This window comes from Ictidomys tridecemlineatus, chromosome 3 (assembly GCF_052094955.1).
Source record: "Ictidomys tridecemlineatus isolate mIctTri1 chromosome 3, mIctTri1.hap1, whole genome shotgun sequence".
In the NCBI taxonomy this organism is placed as follows: Eukaryota; Metazoa; Chordata; class Mammalia; order Rodentia; family Sciuridae; genus Ictidomys; species Ictidomys tridecemlineatus.
The window spans coordinates 62,076,525-62,102,188 of NC_135479.1; the positions used below are offsets into that span (position 1 = coordinate 62,076,525).

Here is a 25,664-nt window from a genome sequence, read left to right on the forward strand (position 1 = left end):
CAGGGCTGAACTGATGTCAAATTTGTGATCCTCTGGTCTCAGCCTCTTTTGAGTTGCTGGGATTACAATGGTATGCCACTGTACCCTACAGGAAATGTGTAATTTTAAGTGCCTATGTCAGAAAAGAAGAAAGATCTCAATCAATAACCTAATTCTCCAACCTAAGAATCTAATAGAACAATCTATACCCAAACAACAGTGAAAACCAATGAAACCAAACCAAAAGTTAGTTCTTTTTAAAAAAAAAAATATATATATATATATATATATAAATAGATGATTGAGGGACACATACCTTTTATTTATCTATTTTTTATGTGATTCTGAGGATCGAACCCAGTGCCTCACATATGCTAGGCAACTACTCTACCACTGAGTTATAACCCCAGCCCCCAAAAGTTAGTTTTTTGATAAGATCCATAAAATTGAAAAACAGCGAGGATTTGACCTTAGTAAAATAAGACTAAGAAAACAAAAAGTAGGACACAAATTACCAAAATCAGGAATGAAAGAGAGGATGTCACTACTGATCCTAAAGAAAAGCATTGGAATATTAGGAGCAACTTCATGCCAAAGAAGTTGACAATTTGGTTTAAATGAGTATGTTCCTAGAAAGACATTATTAAACTAATTCAAATAGAGAAACAAAATCCAAATAGACTTACAATAAATAAGTAGATTTTTTTAAATTACTAAATTAACCAGGAAAATGCCAACTGGAAGAGGCAAAAGCAACAGTGTTGACAGATCCCAATCAATGGAGGAGCCATCAGTAAAGGGATCACCCTGGTCCTGCTGCACCCAGGAACCTTTGGTCACAGGGTCCAGTTGTCTTGCATGAGACTCATTCATTTGGGTTAGATACTTATTTGCAGGACAGGCACCATATAAGATATGTTTTCCTGCAGGGGTAAGAATTCCTGGACTAGCAGCACCTGGTAACCTGTTAGAAATGCAGAGTCTCAGACTTCACCTTTAACCTACTGATGTAGACTCTTCCAGGTGAAGCCCAGCTATCTGTGACCCCAGTCCACCAGGGGATTTAGGTTAAAGCTCCAGAACCACTGCTTCCCACAGAGGAGCTGGTTGGAATGTGCCTGTCTCCGAAAGCAGAGCCTTTGATGTAGGAGGACATGAAGTAGCTCATTCTGGGATTGGGGCAATCAGGCCTCAATCTTGTGGAGATGCTGGAAGGTCCCAGGCTTACAGAATGAACCTGGACAGTGGAAGCTGAGTGACAGGGAGGAAAGACCATTAATGAGCCATGCTTTTTATCTAAGCCAGTCTCCAGGAGAGTCCCAGAAGCCAGGGAGGAGTTAGTGAAAAGGGAACAAAGTGGGCAGGAAAGATGTTTGCTGTGCAGGGAGTGGGTCAAATGGCTAGTGTGGCTGGTTTGGAAGGTCTAACTGCCAGCTCCCAGGGATAGCCCTGACTCCCACATGTTGGGCCATTCCCTGACCCAGGCCCTTAACTCAGCAGATGCCAGCATTCCAGGGTTCACCAAGAAAGGACTTCTGTGTAGAGTATGTCCCAGAAAGCTAGGCCGCTTTGCTTGTGCAGCATCTGTAGCTCCCAGAGTGGATACAGACCATGATGCTGAGCCCCATGGGAATCTGAGATCCCTTGTAAAAAGGTGTTATGAAGCTACCCTCCAGCCTCTGGAAAGGGGTGGATTCCTGAACCAGGAAGAGGCCGGAGGTGGAGTGCAGGGCAGCCTTCCAGCCTGGGCCCAGACAGAGGAGAGCAGGAGTCAAGATGGATGTGAGGAGATGGCATGCATGGTTGCTGACAACGAGCAAATGATATCTGGGACTGGGAGAAAACCGGGTTGAGAATGTCCCACATAAGCCACCCATTCCATCTGGGACATCAAGGCAGGCTAGCCTTGTAACTGAAATCAGTGTGATACAAAAATCAAATGAGTAAGTGGATTTTAAAGAAGTGACTATGGGGCCTGGGATTGTGGCTCAGCGATAGAGCGCTTGCCTAGCATGTATATCACTGGGTTTGAGCCTCAGCACCACATAAAGTTATAAAAAAAGAACAATAATTTAAAAGAAAAAAGAGTGAATTTGGCCTTAAGTAGACCAAAAAAGCTCCTGGTAAGGAAAAAAAAAAAATTCAGTGGAACCATTTGTGATAAAAGAATCACCTGAGCTGGGGTTATGGCTCAGTGGTGGAGCACTTGCCTCGCATGTGTGAAGCCCTGGGTTTGATCTTCAGCACCACATAAAAATAATAAAATAAAGGCATTGTGTCTATATACAACTAAAAAATAATTTTTTAAAAAAAGATCACCTTATAAATTATTTTCATTATCATTATTATTTGCAGTGCTGGGCATGGAACTCAAGGCCTTTTGCATACTAGGCAAGCACTCTACATGTATCCCAGCCCTATAAATTGATAGTCTAAGTATAGATTTTTCTGAATACTTTGTTTAAAGGGTTTACAGACACAGATGACTTTCAGAAGGCCGACAGATGCCTATATGAGTGACATGGGCCACACCTAGGGAAGAAGGTAATCCAGCTCTTGCAACTGTGGTGGAGAGTCTTTTGCCCTTTAGGGTGCTATCACTCAGCTCAGACCAACTGTAATGCACAGGAGCCTGATACCTGACAAGGCGAGCACCAGAGGTGACCCAAGTAGAAGCCCAGAACACTAGTTTTGGTCCCAACCCTGCTTTCAATACCTAAGGTATGAATGACATGTTCCATCTTTCAAGACAATACAGAAATTCAGATTATAATGTAAAATCTCTCCGTTTTTAAGTTATGCTTTAATTCTGACATCTGTGAATGGATATCTCTCTCAGTGGACTGACTGTCGGCCTCTGTGTGTGACCCTTGCTATCAGTCAAGCAGGGGCTGGGTCTGGTGGGCCTGGGTCCCTTGGGTGACAGAGATAGGTTTTGGGATGACAGCTTGCACCCTCCTGTGGCACATTTAGGCTGTCAGGTGGAGGATGAGGGCAGGCATGCCATTAGGGGATTCATAGGCCATGTGGCCACCTTGCAGGCCTGGATGGAGAGATCCCTCAGGCAGAACAAGCCTGGGCCTAAGATAACATGAGACAGCACCCTGCCCACCAATGCCCCAGACACCAGGAGATGCCAGATGCTGGATTGATAGTGCTCCTCTGCTTAGGAACAAACATGGCTTTGAAGGGCAGATTTGCAACAATAACAACAAAAGGATGTTTTTGTTTGTCCTGACAGGAAAACGCTGCCCAGTTCTGGAACTCCCCACAGGCTATACCCTGCATGGTTTGTCTTTTCAGATAAACTCCTCCGTGCATGTGGCATGGCCAGGGAGGAAAGGAGAATAAGCCAAGAGTCAAGACAACCTGAGTTCTGGTCTTGTGCCTGCCATGGGATTTCTTTTTTTCTTTTTTCTTTTTATATTTATTTTTAGTTTTTTAGGCAGACACAATATCTTTATTTTACACTTATGTGGTGCTGAGGTTCGAACCCAGGGCCTCATGCATACTAGGTGAGCACTCTACCATTGAGCCATAATCCCAGCCCTCTGCCATGGATTTTCTGTGAACCTCTGAACTACTTCTCTCATTCTTGGGGCTTGGTTTGCTCATCTGTAAATGGGGGACAGAGGTTGGAATAGATGGTGTCTCTAGGCCATTCCAGCCTTTGCCTTCTGACCTCAGGCTGACTCCACACATGGAAGGCACTAGACAAAGGCCCCAAACCTGTCAAGCCTTGAGTACCATGCACACACCCTAAGGGTTTGTTCAGTCGCTCACTTCCCATGAGTGCCCACTCAATGCCAGGCCCATTCTGGGATTCAGCAGGAAGGCCAAGGTCTTCATCCTGGGTGTTTACAGCCTGTTGGGGACTTGGACCAGCAAGGACAGATACATCTCCAGCTAAAGTCCCCTGCTGGGCTCTGGGTTGGCAAACTACTTATCCTGGGAAGGGGGCTCCTGAGCTTGGTGAGCTGCCGCCAAACTGTTGCCCACCCTGTGTTCTTTCACATACCCATGGGGGAGCTCCAATCTCGGAGGCCCACCACTTAATGAATATCATGAGCATGCTGGGAATGGCCAGGGAGCAGAGGGGAACCAGTCCTGCAGGCACTGGCTGCATCGGCCAAGAAACAGAGGCACCAGAGCTGACAGTTGTTTTTCTTGCCTGCCCTGATATCTGCTGTGATATCCCCATGCTTCCCATTTCTGCATTCACAGGTCCAGCCATGAAACATCTTGCACAAGAGGTGTAGGCTGTGTTAGGGCTAGTGTTGGGGTGAGCAGAGGAGGAGGCACAGGGTAAGGTATCAGACTTTCTGGCCGGCACCAGAGGTGACCCAACTGGAAGCCCAGAGCACTAGTTTTGGTTCCCACCCTTCTCTCAACACCTTGGGATCTTGGTCAACTAACTACCTGCCCTTTGAGGCTGTTCCCTCATCTGAAAACTGCAGGAAATAAGGACCCAGCAGAAGTCTTAAAGTAGAATAGGCTGCCCACACTTAGGACCCGGGCACTGCCTTTCTGAGGCCCCAGTGTTCCTGAAATGCCTAGCAGAGGGTGCCCTCCTCATGGCAGAGCTGGCTCTCTGGAGGCAGAAAAGTACAGGCTGGTTGGGGATGCAAGGCCAGGACTGGTGTTTGGGGCAAATTGCCTGACTTCTGTGTCTCAATCTCCTTTATATAAAATGAGAATCAGGTGCTATAGGGGATATTCTCAAGAGATCAGGAATGAAGTTGGAGAAGTAAAGGGGAAGGAGGGGATCCCGAAGGGACATGAGGCCAGCATAAGACAGGGCCTTCACCTCCTCCAACAGGGCTCCCTAGACCATCTGCCTGTTGGACATCCCTGTTCTATAGCAGAAACAGTATCCTGAAGACCCTCTCGGCCTCCCAGAGCTGGGGTGGCCCTACTTACCTGCCCATGTCTTCTGGTGTGGATTCTTGAGAACAGTGTAGAGGAAAAAAAGATGGCCCATGTGAAACGGGATGTGGTGTTGGTGTAAACAGAGCCCCTGGGAGTAGGGAAGCAGGACTGGGGCCATGTAGACTTGGCCTCTTGCCCTGCTGGGGCTCTTGTCGTAGGGGATAAGTGGCTTTCTGCTGAGCCAGCAGAAGGTAGGAGGGAATGCAGGCATGGCTTCTCAGTACCCTGTCCTGGAATCAGCCTCCCCAAGCCATAGGGCCCTCTGCCACTCCTTCTTCACCTAGGCAGCCGTGACTCCAGTGTCCTGAGGCTGCCCTCCTGCGCTCTCCACTTGACAACCTTCATGGTGGGCTAGGGCAGGGGAGGGGCCCTGAACTGAGGTGCCATGGGTCATTCTCAGAACCTGAGGGACTAGCAGACCTCCCGAATTCCCCATGACCCCCTACTTCTAGAGATGGCATAGGGATGACTTGGATGGTGACTGACCTGCCCTGACCAGGGTGGAGAGCTGCCCCCTGGCCAGGTCCCTTCAGCACACTAACATACAGGTTCAGCATGGAAACCAGGGCATAGTTGGCCATGCCATTGACAGTTATGACACCACTGAGGACTTACACTCAGAGGATCCCCTGACATAAATGAAAACTGGCCTTGCTAAGGTATAGGGTGGGTCTGAAGGAGTGTGTAAAAGATGAGGCCTCGTTTGGGGATTGGAAGAGACCGGGACAAATAGCTTCCCCCTGGCCCTGTCCCAGAGACCAGGACATGGCAGGTCAGGTTGGAAATCGTCCCTTGAAGTGGCTGGTTCATAGATGGCAGAGAGGGAGGAAACACCCCTTGGCACCAGCTCCACTGGAAAAGGGCATTGTGCTGGAGGAGGGGGCTGTCTCTGTAGCCAAGGACATGTACCTGATCTCGCAGATGTTTGCCTGCAGACTGGTGAAGAAAAACCACTTATATAAAATAAATTTTTTTTTCTTTAAATAAATTATAACACCCCCAAATACCAAACATTAACAGACATTCCTTCCTAGGACTAGGTACCTAAGTTTGTTCAATTACTTCACTAAAGTATATTCAGGACCCACTCTTGGAGGGCTGAGGCCTATGTGGCCACATGGGCCTGTCTGGCCCTGCCTATGAGGGGGTTCAGGGCATCCACTTGGTTTCAAAGGATGTAAGATTGTTCTCTGAGAGAGTACTCACCAGAGTCCAAATTTAAAGGTCATGCCTACCCCATGGTCTGATTCTGGTTTCCAGAAATAGCTTCAGAGGGAATAGCCTTAGACTAAGGGCATAACAGGAACTGAGCAGTGCTGGCCAAGGGCAGCCTCTGCCAAACAGGTTCAAGACCCTGTGGAGGTAGCAAGTCCTTTTCTGGGGAGGACAGAAGGCAGGCATGTATTTCAACACATGGTACATCCATGGAAGCCTACCCAGGGCCTCACCTTCCTGTCACCTTTCTTTCCCTAGCTTTTTCTTCTTTTCAGTATAGTATGTGGTTAAGAGTACAGAGCTGGGACTAGACTGCCTGGTTCAAATCCTGGCTTTGCCTCTTATGAACTGTGTGGGCAAATTATTTAACATCTCTGAGCTTTGGTTTCCTCATGTAATTACAGTATTATCCTGTAAATGTGTATATCTAGTGTAAATATCTATCTATGTAGATAGATATTAAATTTAATATCACAAGGTGCTTACAAAACAGTATGTGGTAAATTTAAGCATTCTAAGTGTTAGGCAAAAATTGTGCAAATGTTATTAGTCATTATTATTATTGGCAGTTAAATTATATAGCATCATTTTATGGAAGGGCCTTGTTTTGCTCAATAAGAGAGATGCTAACCAAGATAGGATTATAGAATGTTTCCCTCTGACCCGGCCCCCTGCTCCTATTTGGCAAGGTGTTCTCACCATGGCCTGAAGAGCCCAAATAGGTTTATAGGGATGACTCAGAGAAGAAAGAGCAGCTCTTTCCAGTGGGTTCTGTGATACAGAAAAACCATAGATGCAAAAATTCTCTATAAAAGTCTGGCAAATCGAATACAAAAACATATCAAAAAGATAGTGCACCATGATCAAGTGGGGTTTATCCCAGGCATGCAAGGCTGGTTCAACATATGGAAATCAATAAATGTGATTCATCAAAGAGTTGGTTCTTTGAAAAGACAAACAAGATTGATAAGTCCTTAGCCAAACTAACTAAAAGAAAAAAGAGAAGTCCCAAATTAATAAAATTAGATTTGAAAAAGGAGAAATTTGCCACAGACATCTTAGAAATCCAGCAGATCATTAGGGACTATTTTGAAAACTTACACTCCATTAAATTGGAAAACCTCCAAGAAATAGATACATTTCTAGACAAATACCATCAGTTAAAACTGCATCAAGAGGACAAAGAACACCTAAACAGAACAATAACTAGTAATGAGATTGAAGCAGTAATAAAAAAAACCTTTCAACAAAGAAAAGCCCAGGGCCAGATGGATTATCAGCTGAATTCTACTAGACCTTTAAAGGAGTCATGCCAGTATTCCTCATTATTTCATGGAATATAAAGGGACGGAGCACTTTCAAATTCATTCTATAAGGCCAGTGTCTCACTCATGCCAAAATCAAATAAGGACACATCAAGGAAAGAAAACTACAGACCAATATCCCTGATGAACATAGATGCAAAAATACTTATTAAAAGCAGGGGCTGGGGTTATAGTTCAGTGGTTGAGTGCTTGCCTTGCTTGCATGCATGAGGTACTAGCTTTGATCCTTAGCACCATAGATAGATAGATAGATAGGTAGGTAGATAGATAAAGATATTGTGTTCATCTACAACTAAAAAAATTATTAAAAAAATCAGATGGAGTTGTACATGCCTGTAACCCTAGCAACTTAGGAGGTTGAGCAGAAGATTCGAGGCCAGTCTCAGCAATTTAGCAAAGTCATAAGCAACTTAGTGAAACCATGTCTCAAAATAAATTTTCAAAAAGGAGGGGGTTTGTTTAGTAGGTGGCTCAGTGGTAAAGTGCCCCTGAGTTCAATCCCTGGTTAACAAACAAACAAAACAAAACAAAAAAAGAACTTCATAAAATGTTAGTAAATTATGTTCAACAATATATTAAGCAGATTGTACACCACAATAAAGTTGATTTCATTCCAGAGATACAAGGAATGAAACCTTGGTTTAATATTCACAAATCAATAAATGTTAATTCATCACATAAATAGAACTAAGGACAAAGATCCCTCAGTCTTCTTCACAGATGCGGAGAAGGCCTTTCAGCACCCCGTTCATGATGAAAGCAGCAAAGAAACTGGGGATAGAAGAGGTCTGTGTCAAGATCAGAAAGGCTGTCAGTGAAAAACAGAAGCCAATTTCCTCATAGTAAATGGGGAAAACCTGAAAGCATTTCCTTTACAATCTGGGGCAAGACAAGGATGTCCACTCTCACCACTTCTATTTAATATAGTGCTAGAAATTCTAGCCAGGACATTTCTGCAAAAGAAGTGTTATGGTTTAGTTATGTGGTGACCCCCAAAAGCTCATGTGTGAGACCATGCAAGAATGTTTAGAGGTAAAATGAATGGATTATGAGCAGCTTAACCTAATGAAGTGAACTAATCCCCTGATAGGGACTGGTTGAATGATAACTGTAGGCAAGTAGGGTGTGGCTGGAGGAGGTGGGTCATTGGGGCATGATTTTCTGATGTCTGTGTTGTCTGTAGTAAGAAAAGTCTCTCTCTCTCTCTCTCTCTCTCTCTCTCTCTCTCTCTCTCTCTCTCTCCCCCTCTCCCCCTCTCTCTCTCCTTTCTGGTGCCATGTCCCGAGCCGCTTTCCTCTGCCACACTCTTTTGTCATGATGTTCTGCCTCACCAAGGGCCCAGAGCAATGGAACCAGCTACATACACAGACTAAGACCTCTAAAACCCTGAGAGCCAAATAAACCTTTCCTCCTCTATAATTGTTTTAACCAGGTCTTTTGGTTGCAGTAGTGAAAAGTTGATAAAAAACAATAAGGAAATAAAATGGTTTAAAAAAAGGGAAGAAAGAATTCAAATTGTCACTGTTTGCAGATGATGATCCTATACCTAGAAGATCCCCCCTCCAAAAAAAAAAAAAAAAACCCAAAGACCCTCCATCAAAAAACTGCTAGAGGGCTGGGGATGTGGCTCAAGCGGTAGTGCGCTCGCCTAGCATGCGTGCGGCCCGGGTTCGATCCTCAGCACCACATACCAACAAAGATGTTGTGTCCGCCGAGAACTAAAAAATAAATATTAAAAAAATTCTCTCTCTCACTCTCCTCTCTCACTCTCTCTTTAAAAAAAAAACTGCTAGAGCTCATGAACAAATTCAGCAGAGTGAATAGGAGATTCAAAATCAATATACAAAACTCAATAGCTTTCCTACATACCAACAATAAATCTGCTGAGAAAGAAATCAGAAAAATAATTCCATTCACAATAGCCTAAAAAAAAAATCTAGAAATAAATCTAACCAAGGAGGTGAAAGGTCTCTACAATGAAAACTAGGGAATAGTGAAGAAAGAAATTGAGGAAGACCTCAGAAGATGGCAAGATCTCCCATATTCATGGATAAGCAGAATTAACATTGTTAAAATGGCCATACTACCAAAAGCAATATACAAATACAATGCAATCCCTCATCAAAATAACAATGGCATTCTTCACAGGACTAGAGGAAAAAAAGTCTTAAAATTATTTTGGAAGAATAAAAGACCCAGTGTATCCAAAGCAATTCCAAGCTTAAAAAAGCAATGCTGAAAGGCATCACAATACCTGACTTCAAATTATACTACAGAGCAAAAACTGGATGGCACTGGCATAAAAACAGGCACATAGACCAATGGTATGTGTTATGGCTCATATGTGAGATGATGCAAGAAGGCTTAGAAGTGAAATTATTAGGTCATGAAAGTCTTATCCCAATCAGTGAATTAATCCCCTGTTGGGATTAACTGACTGGGTAGAGTGTGGGTGGAGGAGGTGGGTCATTGAGGGCATGCCTTTGGGGTATATATTTGGTGAGCTGAGCTTAGTCTCTCTCTAATTTCTTATCATCATGTGAACAGCTTCCCTCTGCCACACTCTTCTTCCTGTCTCAAGGAATGGAACCAGGTGTGTATGGATTGAGACCTCTGAAACCATCAGCCCCCAAATAAACTTTTCCTCCTCCAAAATTGTTCTGGTCAGATCTTTTAGTCATACCAGTGAAAGAGCTGACTTTAAAAAACAGTATAACACTAAAGACCAGAGACAAAGCCACACATTTACTCATGACTGTCTGATCCTTGACAAATGTGTCAACAACATATTCTGGGGAAATGACACCTTTTAAACAAATGGTGCTGAGAAAACTGGTTATCCATACAGGGTGAGATATGCACAGAAATCGACTTGAAATTGATCAAAGACCTAGGAATTAGACCATGAATTAGACCTAGAAGAAAATGTAGGATCAATACTCCAGCCTACAGGCACAGGCAATGACTTTCTCAATAAGACCCCTGAAGCTCAGGAAATGATGTCAAGAGTGAATACATGAAGTGGTATTGAATTAAAAAGCTTGGGCTGGGGTTGTGGCTCAGTGGTAGAGTGCTTGCCTAGCACATGTGAGGCCCTAAAAAATAAATAAATATTTTTTAAAAACCTGAAAAATAAATGTTAAAAAAAGCTTCTGCACATCAAAGGAAAGAATTAGGAATGTGAAGGGAGACCCCCAGAATGGCAGGAAATCTTTGCTAGCTACTCCTTTGACAGAAGGTTACTATCTAGAATAATGAATTAAAAATATCTACACCCAAAATATCAAATAACACAATTAATTAATGGACACATGAATTAAACAGACACTCCTCAAAAGAATAAATATATGAAAAGATGTTCAACGTCATTAACCATTAGGGATATGCAAATCAAAACTACATTGAGTTTTTATTTTACAATAGTTAGAATGGCAGTCGTCAAGAATACAGATAATAATAAATGCTAGAAAGGATGTGGCGGAAAAAGAACACTTTTACACTGTTACTGGAATTGTAAATTAGTCAAACCACTATGCCAATCAGTATGGAGGTTAGACATGGAACCACCATATGACCCAGCTATAACACTCCTGCATATTTATCCTGAAGAATTTAAGTCATCACACTGTAGAGATATACACATACTCATGTTTATTGTGGCACATTTCACAAAAGCCAAGTTGTATAATCAGCCTACGTGTCCATCAGTAGTTGAATGGATGAAGAAAATGTGGGGAGGGACTGAGGGACTCGGAGCATTATGGATGACTGGGGAGAAGATGGCGGCAGGAAGGGAGTGAGCTGCTCTATGCTCCTCTCCGCTGTGCCCGCAGCGTGTTGCAGTAAAGATCATTAAAGGAGATCTGTCGACAAAGACTAAGCAACATGTCAAGAAAGGGGCCTAGGTGGAGTGAGTCCGCCACCACTCCAGCGCGAGCAGTAAGGCTGCAACCCCCGAGCTGCCCGGCTCTCTCGGCCCCTTTTCCTTCTCCTCTCCACCTTTCCGCTTTGCTTCTCCCCCACCGTCTCTCCTCCCATGCTCACTCCCTAAATCTAGATCTCAATTTCTTTCCTCCACCCTGCCCACTCTCTCGTGTGCCCAGTCACCCGGCCCGCACGACCCCGTGGCGCTGCCTCCCCTCCCCCAGCCTGCACCCCCTCCCCAGGGGCGTCCGATGGCCGCGGCTGGGCCACCGCAGCGGCTTCCTGCGGAGCACCATGCGAGTGAGCCACCGACCCGCCGAGTAAAATGGAACAGCTGATAAGATGAGTGACAATTTAAAATCTAAGTGATCCAACATAGTGGCGGATGCAGAGAGATCAAGTCTCTAACCCCTTCAGCTGCGAGGGCATAGGGAGAACTAAACTATCAAAATGCTGTTTGCTCAGGACCACTAGGCAATGTTGAGCTGAAGTGGATCCGGGCGAACAGTCTGGCCTTCTCAGAACACACCAAGCCCGGATCGGCTGCATTCTAGTTCCAGTTTGCCAGCTTCTCGTGACTCAGCACTAACGATCCCCCTGAAATAACTAGTTGGCCTGCCTGAACTCACAGAGGTAAAAGCCAACCGAGCACGATAGCCAGACCGAGGGAATCAGGAGTGACTTGGGACTAGCGGCGCAGAACTCCCGGCTACCGCTCCCACCAGTGCTGACAACTGAGGTCCCTTGCACCAGCTACCAGGGGAGTGGATACCGGAGGGCAAGCAAATTTGCTGGGGGTTCTCAGCCCCAAGCTCTACAAACTTAGGGTCTGAGGGAGGCAAACAGGGAGAGTGTGCCCAGGCATGCATGAAAACAGGGCTCCCAGGAGCAGCAGACCTGGTGTGTAGCCAGTATTGTGGTGAGCGTCACAGGTGAGCAGGGCCTGGCTTGAGGAAACACAAGAGAAGGCCCTAGACACTCAGGATTGGAGACCCGCCCAGTCTGGGAGGAAGAGCTGCTGCACAGTGATTGGATCCCACCTATTGAGAAGAGAAGCTTGGCCCAGTGGGCACAGCTCCACCTACTGGAAGAGAAGTTAATCAAACTCTATGGCTGCATTTATTATTATTATTATTATTTATTTTATTTTATTTTCATTTTTTGTTGTTGATGTTGTTTTTGTTCTTTAACTTTCTATCAATGGTTTCAATTTTTTAAAATTCTTTTTATTTTATTATTATTACTATTATTTTTTAAACTTTAATTTCCATTTTTTTGTTATCATAATTTTTTTCTTTTTTTCTTTTTTTTGTTTTAAATTTTTGTTTTTTCGTTTTTTCTTTCTTTCTTTTCACTTTTTTCTTTTGTCTTTTCATTTCTTTTCAATTATCTTATTCCCCCTTCCTTGAATTCTACCTGCCTACACTCATTCTCTTTAGTGACTTCTTTCCTTCCCTTCTAATATCTCTCCTCCCAAGCATCAAATAAATTTATAAGAGTAAACAGTAATTCAGCAGTCAAACAGAACAAGAAGTAACATGAGCATAAGAAAGCAAGGAAGAAAAGGAGTACAAACAATGAAGAACAGCCTAAATATTCAGGAGGACCTAGATTCATCAGAAAATGGCCATATAAAGAACTCAAGGAATACCTTAGACATATGGAAAGGAACCTTAAAGAGGATATGAGACAGCAAATCCAAACAGTGAAAGATCACATTGAAAATGAATTACATAAACAGATAAAAGAAGAAGTTAAACATCTTTATCAGGAGATAGAGATTATAAAAAAATCAAACAATAATTCTAGAAATGAAGGAAACGATAAACCAAATTAAAAACTCAATCGAGAGTATCACTTACAGAGTGGAGCAAGTAGAAGCCAGAACGTCAGATAATGAAGACAAAATATATCATCTTGAAAAGAGTCTAGCCAACTCAGATAGGCTGGTAAAAAATCACGAGAAAAACATCCAAGAGATTTGGGATGACATAAAAAAACCAAACTTACGAGTCATCGGGATAGAGGAAGGTACAGAGATTCATACCAAGGGAATGAGTAACCTGCTGAATGAAATAATTACAGAAAACTTTCCAGAAATAAAAAAGGAAACAGATATACAAATTGTAGATGCATACAGGACACCGAGCACACAAAATCACAGTAGACCAACGCCAAGACACATTGTTATGAAGATATCCAATATACAGAACAAAGAGAAAACATTAAAAGCTACAAGAGAAAGGAGGCAGATTACATTTAGGGGTAAACCAATAAGGTTAACAACGGATTTTTCATCACAGACGCTGAAAGCGAGAAGATCCTGGAACAATGTATTTCAAACACTGAAAGACAATGGATGCCAACCAAGAATTCTGTATCCAGCAAAATTAAGCTTCAGGTACAACAACGAAATAAAAATTTTTCATGATAAACAAAAGCTAAAAGAATTTGTAGCCAGAAAACCAGCATTGCAAAGCATCTTGAGCAAAACACTACACAAGGAAGAAATGAAAAACAATAACCAAAACCATCAATGGGAAGTGCCTCGGTAAAGGCAGAGGATGGGGGGAAAGCTAATCATGGAGAAACAAACTAAATTTTAAAAAAAAGGATAAATAATCAAACATGGCTGGAAGTACAAACCATATATCAAGAGTAACTCTAAATGTTAATGGCTTAAACTCTCCAATAAAGCGACATAGGCTGGTAACATGGATTAAAAAAACAAATCCAACAATATGCTGCCTCCAGGAGACACATCTGATTGGAAAAGACATACACAGGCTCAAGGTGAAACGTTGGGAAAAAATATACTACGCACACGGTCCTCATAAGCAAGCCGGGGTGGCCATCCTCATATCGAATAAAATCGACTTCAAGACTAAGTTAATCAAAAGGGATAAGGAAGGACATTATATACTGTTAAAAGGAACCATTCACCAACAAGACATAACAATTATCAATATTTATGTACCAAATAATGGTGCTGCGATGTTCATAAAATAAACTCCTCAAGTTCAAGAAACAAATAGACCACAACACAATAATTATGGGTGACTTCAACACACCTATCTCACCATTGGACAGATCCTCCAAACAAAAGTTGAATAAAGAAACTATTGACCTCAATATCACAATCAATAACCTAGACTTAACCGACATGTATAGAATATATCAACCATCATCAAGTGGATATACTTTTTTCTCAGCAGACATGGATCCTTCTCAAAAATAGACCATATATTATGCCATAGGGCAACCCTCAGTAAATATAAAGGGGTGGAGATAATACCATGCATTTTATCTGATCATAATGGAATGAAACTGGAATTCAATGATAAAAGAAGGAAGGAAAAATCCTACATCACATGGAAAATGAACAATATGTTACTGAATGACCAATGGGTTACAGAGGACATAAAGGAGGAAATCAAAAAATTCTTAGAGATAAATGAAAATACAGACACAACATATCGGAATCTATGGGACACAATGAAAGCAGTTTTAAGAGGGAAATTCATCGCCTGGAGGTCATTCCTCAAAAAAAGGAAAAACCAACAAATAAATGAGCTCACACTTCATCTCAAAGCCCTAGAAAAGGAAGAGGAAAACAACAGCAAATGTAGCAGAAGGCAAGAAATAATTAAAATCAGAGCAGAAATTGACAAAATTGAAACAAAAGAACTATTGAAAAAATTAACAAAACTAAACGTTGGTTCTTTGAAAAAATAAATAAGATCGACAGACCCTTAGCCATGCTAATGAAGAGAAAAAGAGAGAGAACTCAAATTACTAACATATGGGATGAAAAAGGCAATATCACAACAGATGCTACAGAAATACAGAAGACAATTAGAAATTATTTTGAAAACCTGTATTCCAATAAAATAGAAGATAGTGAAGACATTGATAAATTTCTTAGGTCATATGATTTGCCCAGACTGAGTCAGGAGGATACACACAATTTAAACAGACCAATATCAACGGATGAAATAGATGAAGCCATCAAAAGACTACCAACCAAGAAAAGCCCAGGACCGATGGGTACACAGCGGAGTTTTACAAAACCTTTAAAGAAGAATTAATACCAATACTTTTCAAGTTATTTCAAGAAATAGAAAAAGAGGGAGCTCTTCCAAATTCATTCTATGAGGCCAACATCACCCTGATTCCGAAACCAGACAAAGACACCTCAAAGACAGAAAACTACAGACCAATATCTCTGATGAACCTAGATGCAAAAATCCTCAATAAAATTATGGCGAATCGGATACAAAGACACATCAAAAAAAATTGTGCACCATGATCAAATAGGATTCATCCCTGGGATGCAAGGATGTTTCAATATATGGAAATCAATAAATGTTATTCACCACATCAATAGACTTAAAGATAAGAACAATATGATCATCTCGATAGACGCAGAAAAAGCATTCGACAAAGTACAGCATCCCTTTATGTTCAAAACATTAGAAAAACTAGGGATAACAGGAACTTACCTTGACATTGTAAAAGCTATCTATGCTAAGCCTCAGGCTAGCATCATTCTGAATGGAGAAAAATTGAAGGCATTCCCTCTAAAATCTGGAACAAGACAGGGATGCACCCTATCACAACTTCTATTCAATATAGTTCTCGAAACACTGGCCAGAGCAATTAGATAGACGAAAGAAATTAAAGGCATAAAAATAGGAAAAGAAGAACTTAAATTGTCACTATTTGCTGATGACATGATTCTATACCTAGAAGACCCAAAAGGGTCTACAAAAAAACTACTAGAACTAATAAATGAATTCAGCAAAGTGGCAGGATATAAAATCAACACACATAAATCAAAGGCATTTCTGTATATCAGTGACAAAACTTCTGAAACGGAAATGAGGAAAAACACTCCATTCACAATATCCTCAAAAAAAAAAATAAATAAAATACTTGGGAATCAACCTAACAAAAGAGGTGAAAGACTTATACAATGAAAACTACAGAATCCTAAAGAGAGAAATAGAAGAAAATCCTAGAAGATGGAAAAATATACCCTGTTCATGGATAGGCAGAACTAACATCATCAAAATGGCAATATTACTAAAAGTTCTCTATAGGTTAAATGCAATGCCAATCAAAATCCCAATGACATTTTTTGTAGAAATAGATAAAGCAATCATGAAATTCATATGGAAAAATAAAAGACCCAGAATAGCAAAAGCCATTCTAAGCAGGAAGTGTGAATCTGGAGGTATAGCGATACCAGATTTCAAACTATACTACAGAGCAATAGTAACAAAAACAGCATGGTACTGGTACCAAAACAGGCAGGTGGACCAATGGTACAGAATAGAGGACACAGAGACTAATCCACAAAGCTACAACTATCTTATATTTGATAAAGGAGCTAAAAGCATGCAATGGAGGAAGAATAGCATCTTCAACAAATTGTGTTGGGAAAACTGGAAATCGATATGCAACAAAATGAAACTGAATCCCCTCCTCTCGCCATGCACAAAAGTTAACTCAAAGTGGATCAAGGAGCTAGATATCAAATCAGAGACTCTGTGTCTGATAGAAGAAAAAGTTGGCTCCGATCTACATATTGTGGGGTCGGGCTCCAAATTCCTTAATAGGACACCCATAGCACAAGAGTTAATAACAAGAATCAACAAATGGGACTTTCTTAAAATGAAAAGTTTTTTCTCAGCAAGAGAAACAATAAGAGAGGTAAATAGGGAGCCTACATCATGGGAACAAATTTTAACTCCTCACACTTCAGATAGAGCCCTAATATCCAGAGTATACAAAGAACTCAAAAAATTAGACAATAAGACAACAAATAACCCAATCAACAAATGGGCCAAGGACATGAACAAACACTTCACAGAGGAGGACATACAATCAATCAACAAGTACATGAAAAAATGCTCACCATCTCTAGCAGTCAGAGAAAAGCAAATCAAAACCACCCTAAGATACTATCTCACTCCAGTAAGATTGGCAGCCATTATGAAGTCAAACAACAACAAGTGCTGGCGAGGATGTGGAGAAAAGGGTACACTTGTACATTGCTGGTGGGACTGCAAACGGGTGCGGCCAATTTGGAAAGCAGTATGGAGATTCCTGGGAAAGCTGGGAATGGAACCACCATTTGACCCAGCTATTGCCCTTCTCGGACTATTCCCTGAAGACCTTAAAAGAGTGCACTACAGGGATACTGCCACATCGATGTTCATAGCAGCACAATTCACAATTGCTAGACTGTGGAATCAACCCAGATTTCCTTCAATAGATGAATGTATTAAAAAAACGTGGCATTTATACACCATGGAGTATTATGCAGCACTAAAAAATGACAAAATCATGGAATTTGCAGGGAAATGGATGGCACTAGAGCAGATTATGCTTAGTGAAGCTAGCCAATCCCTAAAAAACAAATACCAAATGTCTTCTTTGATATAATGAGAGCAACTAAGAACAGAGCAGGGAGGAAGAGCAGGAAGAAAAGATTAACATTAAACAGAGACATGAGGTGGGAGGGAAAGGGAGAAAAAAAGGGAAATTGCATGGTAATGGAGGGAGACCCTCATTGTTATACAAAATTACATATAAGAGGTTGTGAGGGGAATGGGATAATAAACAAGGAGGGAAATGAATTACAGTAGATGGGGTAGAGACAGAAGATGGGAGGGTAGGGGAGGGGGGATAGTAGGGGATAGGAAAGGTAGCAGAATACAACAGTCACCAATATGGCATTATGTAAAAATGTGGATGTGTAACCGAGGTGATTCTGCAATCTGTATTTGGGGTAAAAATGGGAGTTCATAACCCACTTGATTCTAATGTATGAAATATGATATGTCGAGAGCTTTGTAATGTTGTGAACAACCAATAAAAAAAGAGAAAAAAAAGAAAATCTGGTATATATACACAATGAAATTTAATTTAGCCACAAAAAATGAAATTTGTCATTTGCAGGGAAATAGGTAAATCTAGAGATCATCATGTTAAGCAAAATAAGTCAAACTCAGAAGGTCAAGGGGGCATATGTGTTTTCTCATATGCAGAAGCTAGAAAGGAAAAAGGAAAAGAAATGTGGGTGTAGATTTCATGAAAGTCAAAGGGAGATCAGTAGAGGAAAGGGACCAAAGGGCTGGGAGTAGGGGAGAGAGTGGGGGACTTAATATTGGCCAAATTATATTGTGTACATGTATGAATATGTAACAATAATCCCCATGTATGCACAACTATAATGCACAAATAAAAATGTGGAAAAATAAATTAATAACTAGTGACTGGTTAATAATTTGTGGCACAACCATGAGATGCTAGGTGACCTTTAAAATTGATGTTGTGGAAGGCTATTTAATCATATCAAGAGACTAATAACCAATTTTATTTATTTATTTATTTATTTATTTATTTATTTATTTATTTATTTATTTGGTACTGGGATTTGAACCCAGAGGGGCTTTACCATTTTACCACATCCCCAGCCCTCTTATTTTGAGACAGGGTCTCACTAAGTTGCTTATGGCCTCACTAAATTGCTGAGGCTGGCCTCCAACTCGTGATATTCCTGTCTCAGCCTCCTGAGTTGCTTGGATCACAGATGTGCACCACCATGCTAGGCTCCAAAGACCTATTTTAAAGGGAAAAAGCAGATTATAATACAGTATACACTGATAGACCTCACTTCAATACATGTTTGTTTTAATAGAATTCTGAAAATACATAGTAACCTAACTTCTCTCCGGGTGATAGGAGTATAGATAATTCATAACTTTTCTGCCCTATGTTTTCCATGTTTTCTTCAATGATTTTTTTTTTCAAATCAGAAACAACATGTTATTCCCCTCCACCATCACTTCTTTTTTGGTACTGGCAATGAACCCAGGGTCTCTCACGTGCAAAGCATATATTCTACTTCTGATCTACACCCCAGTCCCATGCCACTTCTTAAAAATTCAATTTGTCCATTTAGGGTCAGAATTCCTCTTCCCCTTTGAGTCAGCCATTGCTCAGGGCCCAGCAGGAATTCTCTGTGGGTTAGTACTCTTCCCCAGCAGAAAGGGAGGAAAAACAAAGAGCCAGAATTTAAGAGAGTGTATGTAACTCTGCACTCCTTCATGCTCAGCAAAGCAAGTCACCTAGAGGGAATGCAAAGATGAAAATCAGCACCTGGTACTATTGACCTGCAAGAGAAAGAGAAGCTCTAGCACTGACCAGACTGTGCCCTCTGGGACTGGGGGATGGACCACTGCCCATGATGTCCTGGGCACCCAGGTTTGAGGAGAGGCAAAGAGATCTGCTGGGCCAGTGAAACCTCAGCATCAGGATTGCTGCTACCAGGTGCAGGTGCCAGGAGGCAGAACCTGAGAACCCAGACACTCAGCCTCATGACTAGGGAACTTAAACTCAGAGTAACATGTGGTTTATAAAAAAATAAAAATAAACACACACAATCACAAAACAACCAAATGAAGTATACATAGTATAAAATGAACAAGGCATTTCTAAATTTAATAATAAGTTCTGTAATTCTTCAAAATTTGGTTTAGTGTGTTTTCTCCTCTTTTGGAATAATGGGGCAGGGCACAATTTATTTTTTTCAAAATCACTTATGAAACTCTAGCATCTGGACACAAACGCATATCAAATGCAGATCCTAAGCTATTTCTCCACTTTCCTTCTAAATTGAAATTGGCTGTCTCTCTGCCCCCTGGTGGTCGGAGCTGGAGTGGCATACTGTGCAGGAGGATCCCTCTGAGTATGAACCCTGGAACCCTGCAGAGGTCCTGCCTGATCTGTTGCCAAGAAAGGCACGGGTTCTGGTGCGTGGGCTTTCTTTGGGCTCCCATCCAGAACCTGGGTTTCCCAGGACCTTTTGGGTCTGGGGCAAGCCAGGGATTCCCAGTAGGATCCACACAGAATCTGGACATGGCCTGCCTGAAGAGCATCAGGATGTCCTAGGAATCAAGAAAGAGTACACAGGGGCTGTGGGTTGTGGTTCAGTGGTAGAGCACTTGCCTAGCAAGTGTGAGGCACTGGGTTTGACTCTCAGCACTGTATATAAATAATGAATAAAATAAAAGTCCACTGATGTCTAATACACACACACACACACACACACACACACACACACACATGCACACTTTTTTTTTTTCAAAGAAAGAGTGCACAGCAAGAAAAGCATCAGAATGGCAGCAAGAGCATGCCTCTCTGTAGGATGACCACCGTGGGCTTCTTATAGGAATAGCTGTGCAAAAGAGCTGTCCCCTGGATGCTCAGACATCCCAGTGCCTTGGTGAGCACAGCTCTGTGAAACAGTCCAATGATGTGAGCCAGAGCCAGCACATATCGGCATCAGTAGATGCCTCCACAGGGGGCCTATGGCACCCTCCCTTTGCAGCCTGCTTGTAGAATATAGTTGCAGCTATTTCCTGAGCCCTAACTCTGGGGCATGCCTTGGCCAACCTCTTTTCACTATGGTTTCCACTGTTTTTCAAAAGCACCCACGGAAGAAGGCATTATTCATCCCGAGTATGGCCAAGGCACACGCTTGAAATGTCTTTCTGCTGGTAAATTGCAGCTAGGATCCAGCCCAGTCTCCAGGTCCGCTGGCAAGCCAGAAGCCCCAGGGAGTGCGCCCTCTTGTGGCCTAGTGTATTGCAGAGCAGCACCTGAAGGTCATTGCATCCACATCCCACCAACGTCCTCCGGGGCCTCTGACATGCACCCTCACCGCATGCAGGCAGCTGAACATGGGGGTGAGGAGAGGAGTGAGTCAAGGTTGCGGTCCCAATTGTTTTTCATTGGAGGTCAGGGAAATCTGTGAACATATCCCCATGTCACAAAGAGGGAAGACATTTTATTGCCATTGTGATTATTGTCATAGGACACAAAAGGAGAGGAAATACAGTTGGAACCCCTGACACCCTAGCTACAGGGTAATTGCTAGCATTTATTACTTCACTCCTTCGATGACTTTTCTGTGTTCCTCTTGTCTTTGGCTGGCTCTCCGCTGGTCAGTTGGCTTCTTCTCAAAGTTTGGCCCAAATCTTCCCTCATCCCCTGGTGGCTCTGAGCCCCAGGGTCTGTTATGTGAAGCCAGCTGCTTCCAGGTGACAGAGCACATGGGTAAGCGGTCACTCTCTTGGCCTTCCATTGCTTAGCTCCTGTCACAGGACTGTGTATCTTGCACTCAGAAGCCATGCTGTGCAGAGAGGGGTGTGTGACGATGGGGAGGTATCAGAGGCCCCAGTTATGGGGGCTCAGGCAGGACAGTAAAAAGTAAACATGAATCCACTCACTCCCCCGTTCTTACCAAGATGGATGGTGTTTCATGCAAATGACCCACCATCTGCTTGGTATTCTTTGGGGTCAAAGCTTTTCAGAGTGCTGACCCACAGATCTTTCAGAAGGTCAGTTCATCTTCTCTGAGGGCATATCTTTGTCTTAGCATCTTCAAAATCCGTTCCCACCATATTACCCAGAATTGTTGTGATAGAAGTTTCTGCACTCTTTATTTAAACATTTATTTCTTCGTCACCAAATTCTTCTCTCCCACACATCCAAAATTTCAAAACCCAGATTGGCTGGTTCAACCAGGTGAGTTATCAACTTACTGCTGCAGTGCAGGAGCTGCTGCCCGCCCCTCCCCACTGCCATCGAAGGTGGCACAGTGGGAACTGCTTCCTCGAGGTGTGGGTTTCAGGGCTCTCTAGTCCTCCAGATCTCCCAGGGTATGACCTTCCAGTGGTGTGATGCCTCTCTTTCCCAACAAAGGCCCTGTATTTATTATGGTGCTAGCAAATTTAGCTTGGGTTGCACAGCAATCAGTAGGCTCATCCACCCTCTGGGTTTGCTTTTCTGGAATTCATCCCGTGGAAGCCAAAATGAGGTTTTTAAAGACAGACCTGAGCCTCATCCTGTAACCAGGTAAGAACTTTGAGATTTCAGCCTCTGCCTCTTCTCTGTCCAACAACCATGTCTCAGATACCACACACTGGGGACTGATCAGCAGCTCATCTCTTTCAAACAGGGGCTAATGTTCCCCTAGATTATGAAAGCCAGTCCCCATGACATCTACAACCTCTCCCCTTCCAGATGATAATGTGTTCCCACCCTTCCCCACTATTTCCCTTGGGGTACATGGCCTATGATTTCCTCCCTAACACCAATTTCTGTGTCAATAATGGCTCTTTGATGAAAATGATAGAAACTAACTTGTGATAATTGGCAAAAGATGGAGGAGGGGAAGAATTGTTAGCAGGGGGTATCGAAGAGAACTGAGCAGCCATCCTTGAGAAAAGAATCGTGGCATTTCAAACTCTCAAGATTATCCAAGGGAGACCCCCCCCCCCCCCCCGAGCTGACAGCTCCAAACACCTTCAGTCCCAGAGACAAACTCTAGGAAGATTGAGAAAAGGACCAACCTATGATGGGAAAGGAGACAGAAAGGGTCAGAAGGAGAAGAGTCAGGAACCACCTGGAGTGGTGCAGTGTGGCCCTTCCAAGGGATGGGTTGCTGTGCAGAACGGGCCAGCACGTTCTGTTCTGGTTTTCTATTACTGCATAATACATGTCACCAGAACCTGGTGTCTTCAAACATTCACATCATGACTCTAGGTTGCCTGAGGTGAGCTGGCTGGTCTTTGTCCACCTGGTCCTGGCTGTGACTGTTGTCACCTGGGGCTCAACCGGACTAGTTTGATCTCAGGGCTCACTCACAGGTGGTGGGGGTGCCTGTTCTTAGCTGTCACACAGAGCACTACTTCCTCCTTCACAGGGCTTCTCAGCAAGGAGCTGCACCAGAAGACAAGACATTCCACGATACAAGTGGAAGCTGCATGCACGTCAACACCCAGACTGCCCCTTCTGCCCCTTCTGTGGACCAACATTTAATGAAGGAGGAACAACCTCCATATCTCTATGGCTGAGAGTCTGCAGCTTCTGTAATCCACCACCAGTCTCCCTTCTGTCTCTCCCCTCCTCTTCCATCCTCCATCTCTCTTCTCCTTTTCTATAGAACCCATTCCTCTTACTTGATCACTGAGACAGGGCAGAGCAGTTCCCCTGAACTTGGTGTTCTTTTCTCAGGAGACTTGGGCCTTCCCCGTACCCTCACAGGGAAGGAAAATGCCATGTTAGATAGATTTTGGTCGCTGTGTCAAAATAACTGAGAAAATCAATTTTAAGGAGGAAAGATTTATTTTGGCTCATGGTTTAGAGGTTTCAGTCCATGGTCACTTGGCCTTGTTGCTTTTGGTCTGTGGTCAGTCAGAACATCATGGCATGCAGCAACTGGTGGTATGAAATTGCTCACCTCATAGCAGCTAGGAAGCAGAGATCAGAAGAGTCCAGGGACAAAATATATCCTGGGCACTTCCCCAGGGACCTTGCTCTCCTGACTACACCCTAAGTTCCTATAGCCTCCTAAGAGAACCACCAACTGGGGACCAAGCCTTCAACACATGAGCCTTTGGGGGACACTCCAGATTCAAACTGTAACAGACCTAAAGCTACAAAATTCTGGGAATGGCAGGAGGCAGAGATTGGGACAGGGTAGGGGAGATACATGGGGTAAGGAGGCTTCCAAGCAGCCAGGGGAAGTTTGCTCGCTGGGGTAGGGATGAGCAGTTCCATCCCCAGCAGCCTCCTGTGCCAGAAGGAATTTACAAAGCACCAGGACTCAGTCATTGTGGGCACAAGGAAGGCTGGGCCCATTGGGAAGAAGGGTCATGTAATTGGCTCTCAGAACAAATGATGGCCAGGTACAGTCTGAGGCTGGGGTCTCAGTCAACCTTTTCTCACTCAGTTATGCTTTACCAGGTCCAAGACCTCCCTAAATAAAATAAAGGTATCGTGTTCAACTACAACTAAAAATATTAAAAAAAAAAAAGATCATGAGTTGCCAGGGGGTGGGGGAAGGTGGGATGGGTGGATAGGTGGAGCACACAGGACTTTTACTCCTCTGTAGAACACTGTAATGTGAATCCATGCCACCAGATATTCATCAAAACTCATAGAATGAATAGCACAGAGTGAACCCAAATGTACACTGTGGACTTCTTTAGTTCATAATGATGAATCAATATTGGCGAATCCATTGGAACACACACAGCATCCTCATGCAAGATGTTAACAACAGGGGAACATGACAGGGTGGTGGGGTAGCTGTAAAGGGGTATAAGAACAAGAGTTTGGGGCTGAGGTTGTGGCTCAATGGTAGAGCACTTGCCTGGCCTGTGTGAGGCACTGGGTTCAATTCTCAGCACCACATGTAAATCAACCAAATAAAATCCTTGACAACTAAAAAAAAAAAAATCAAAAAAAGAACAAGAGTTTTCTTTAAGCCTAAAATTGCTTTAAAAAATAAAATACACTAGAAAATGGAAAGATTTCTAAGAAAAATGCCCTTTTTCTTTTACATGTCACTGGTAAATGCAGCCACAGCCTTCTTCACAATAGTCCAAAGTGGAGACAACCCAAGCGTCTGTCAACTGATAAAAGGATGAACAAACTGTGGTCTCTTCACACCGTATAATATCATTCCACCATCAAGGAATGCATGGAGTACTGATCCATGCTACATCATGGCGGAACCTTGAAAACATCGCACTAAGTGGAAGAAGTCAGATGTGAAAGAACACATACATGTTTGATGTGAAAAGCCAAAACAGGTGGGTTGGGAGAGACGGAGTCGGTGAATGATTTCTGGAGATGGGACGAGGACTGAGGATGACAGCCCCGAGAGGTTCAGGGTCTCCCTTGGAGTGGTTAAAATGTTCTAAAATTGTGTTGTGCTGAGGGTCACACATACCTGTGAATGCACTAAACCCACTAAATTGTATGCCCGAAAAAGGTGAATGTGGTTGTGTGAATTGTATCTCAATAAAGCTATTTAAAAACCGTGGAGCCGTGGAGCCGGGGGAAGGAGGCTGTAAGCCCCTTTACATCAAGGTTGTTTACTGATAGAGATGGTCTGCGATCTAACGTGGAAAATCAGATGTTCTGTAGTTTGGGAAAATGTATAGAATGTGGGTCAGAGGCTCACCTGTGAGCCAGCCAGGAGCAGCAGTGTTGTCTGTCAGTCTTGCCACACTGTGGCTCAATGCCAACCCCATGCCCTTGCCCCCTGCTGGAGACCCTGCAGGTGTCCCCACAGCTTGAACATCTTGCTGAAGGAAGTCCCATTCAAGGGGTAGAAATGGACATTAGCAGTCCTGGGTGGCCCCAAGTGGGCTTGACAGACAAATCCAACTTAGGAACCCAGCAGCCCCACAACCAGGTGGGAATATA

General features: G+C 43.0%; 1 protein-coding gene across 5 annotated transcripts in view; it reads left to right on the forward strand.

Moving 5' to 3' along the window:
- Aldh3a2 (aldehyde dehydrogenase 3 family member A2) overlaps positions 1–25,278 on the forward strand; it is a 52,586-nt gene extending 27,308 nt beyond the window's left edge. For 2 of the 5 annotated variants that reach the window (XM_078042994.1, XM_078042997.1), the window contains 2 exons: positions 2,447–2,700; positions 24,813–25,278. The gene's annotated coding sequence lies outside the window, so the exon portion shown is untranslated. The remainder of the gene's footprint in view (positions 1–2,446; positions 2,701–24,812) is intronic. The other 3 variants (XM_078042995.1, XM_078042996.1, XM_013365780.4) reach the window with 3 other exon arrangements.
- Positions 25,279–25,664: the final 386 nt, after the last annotated feature.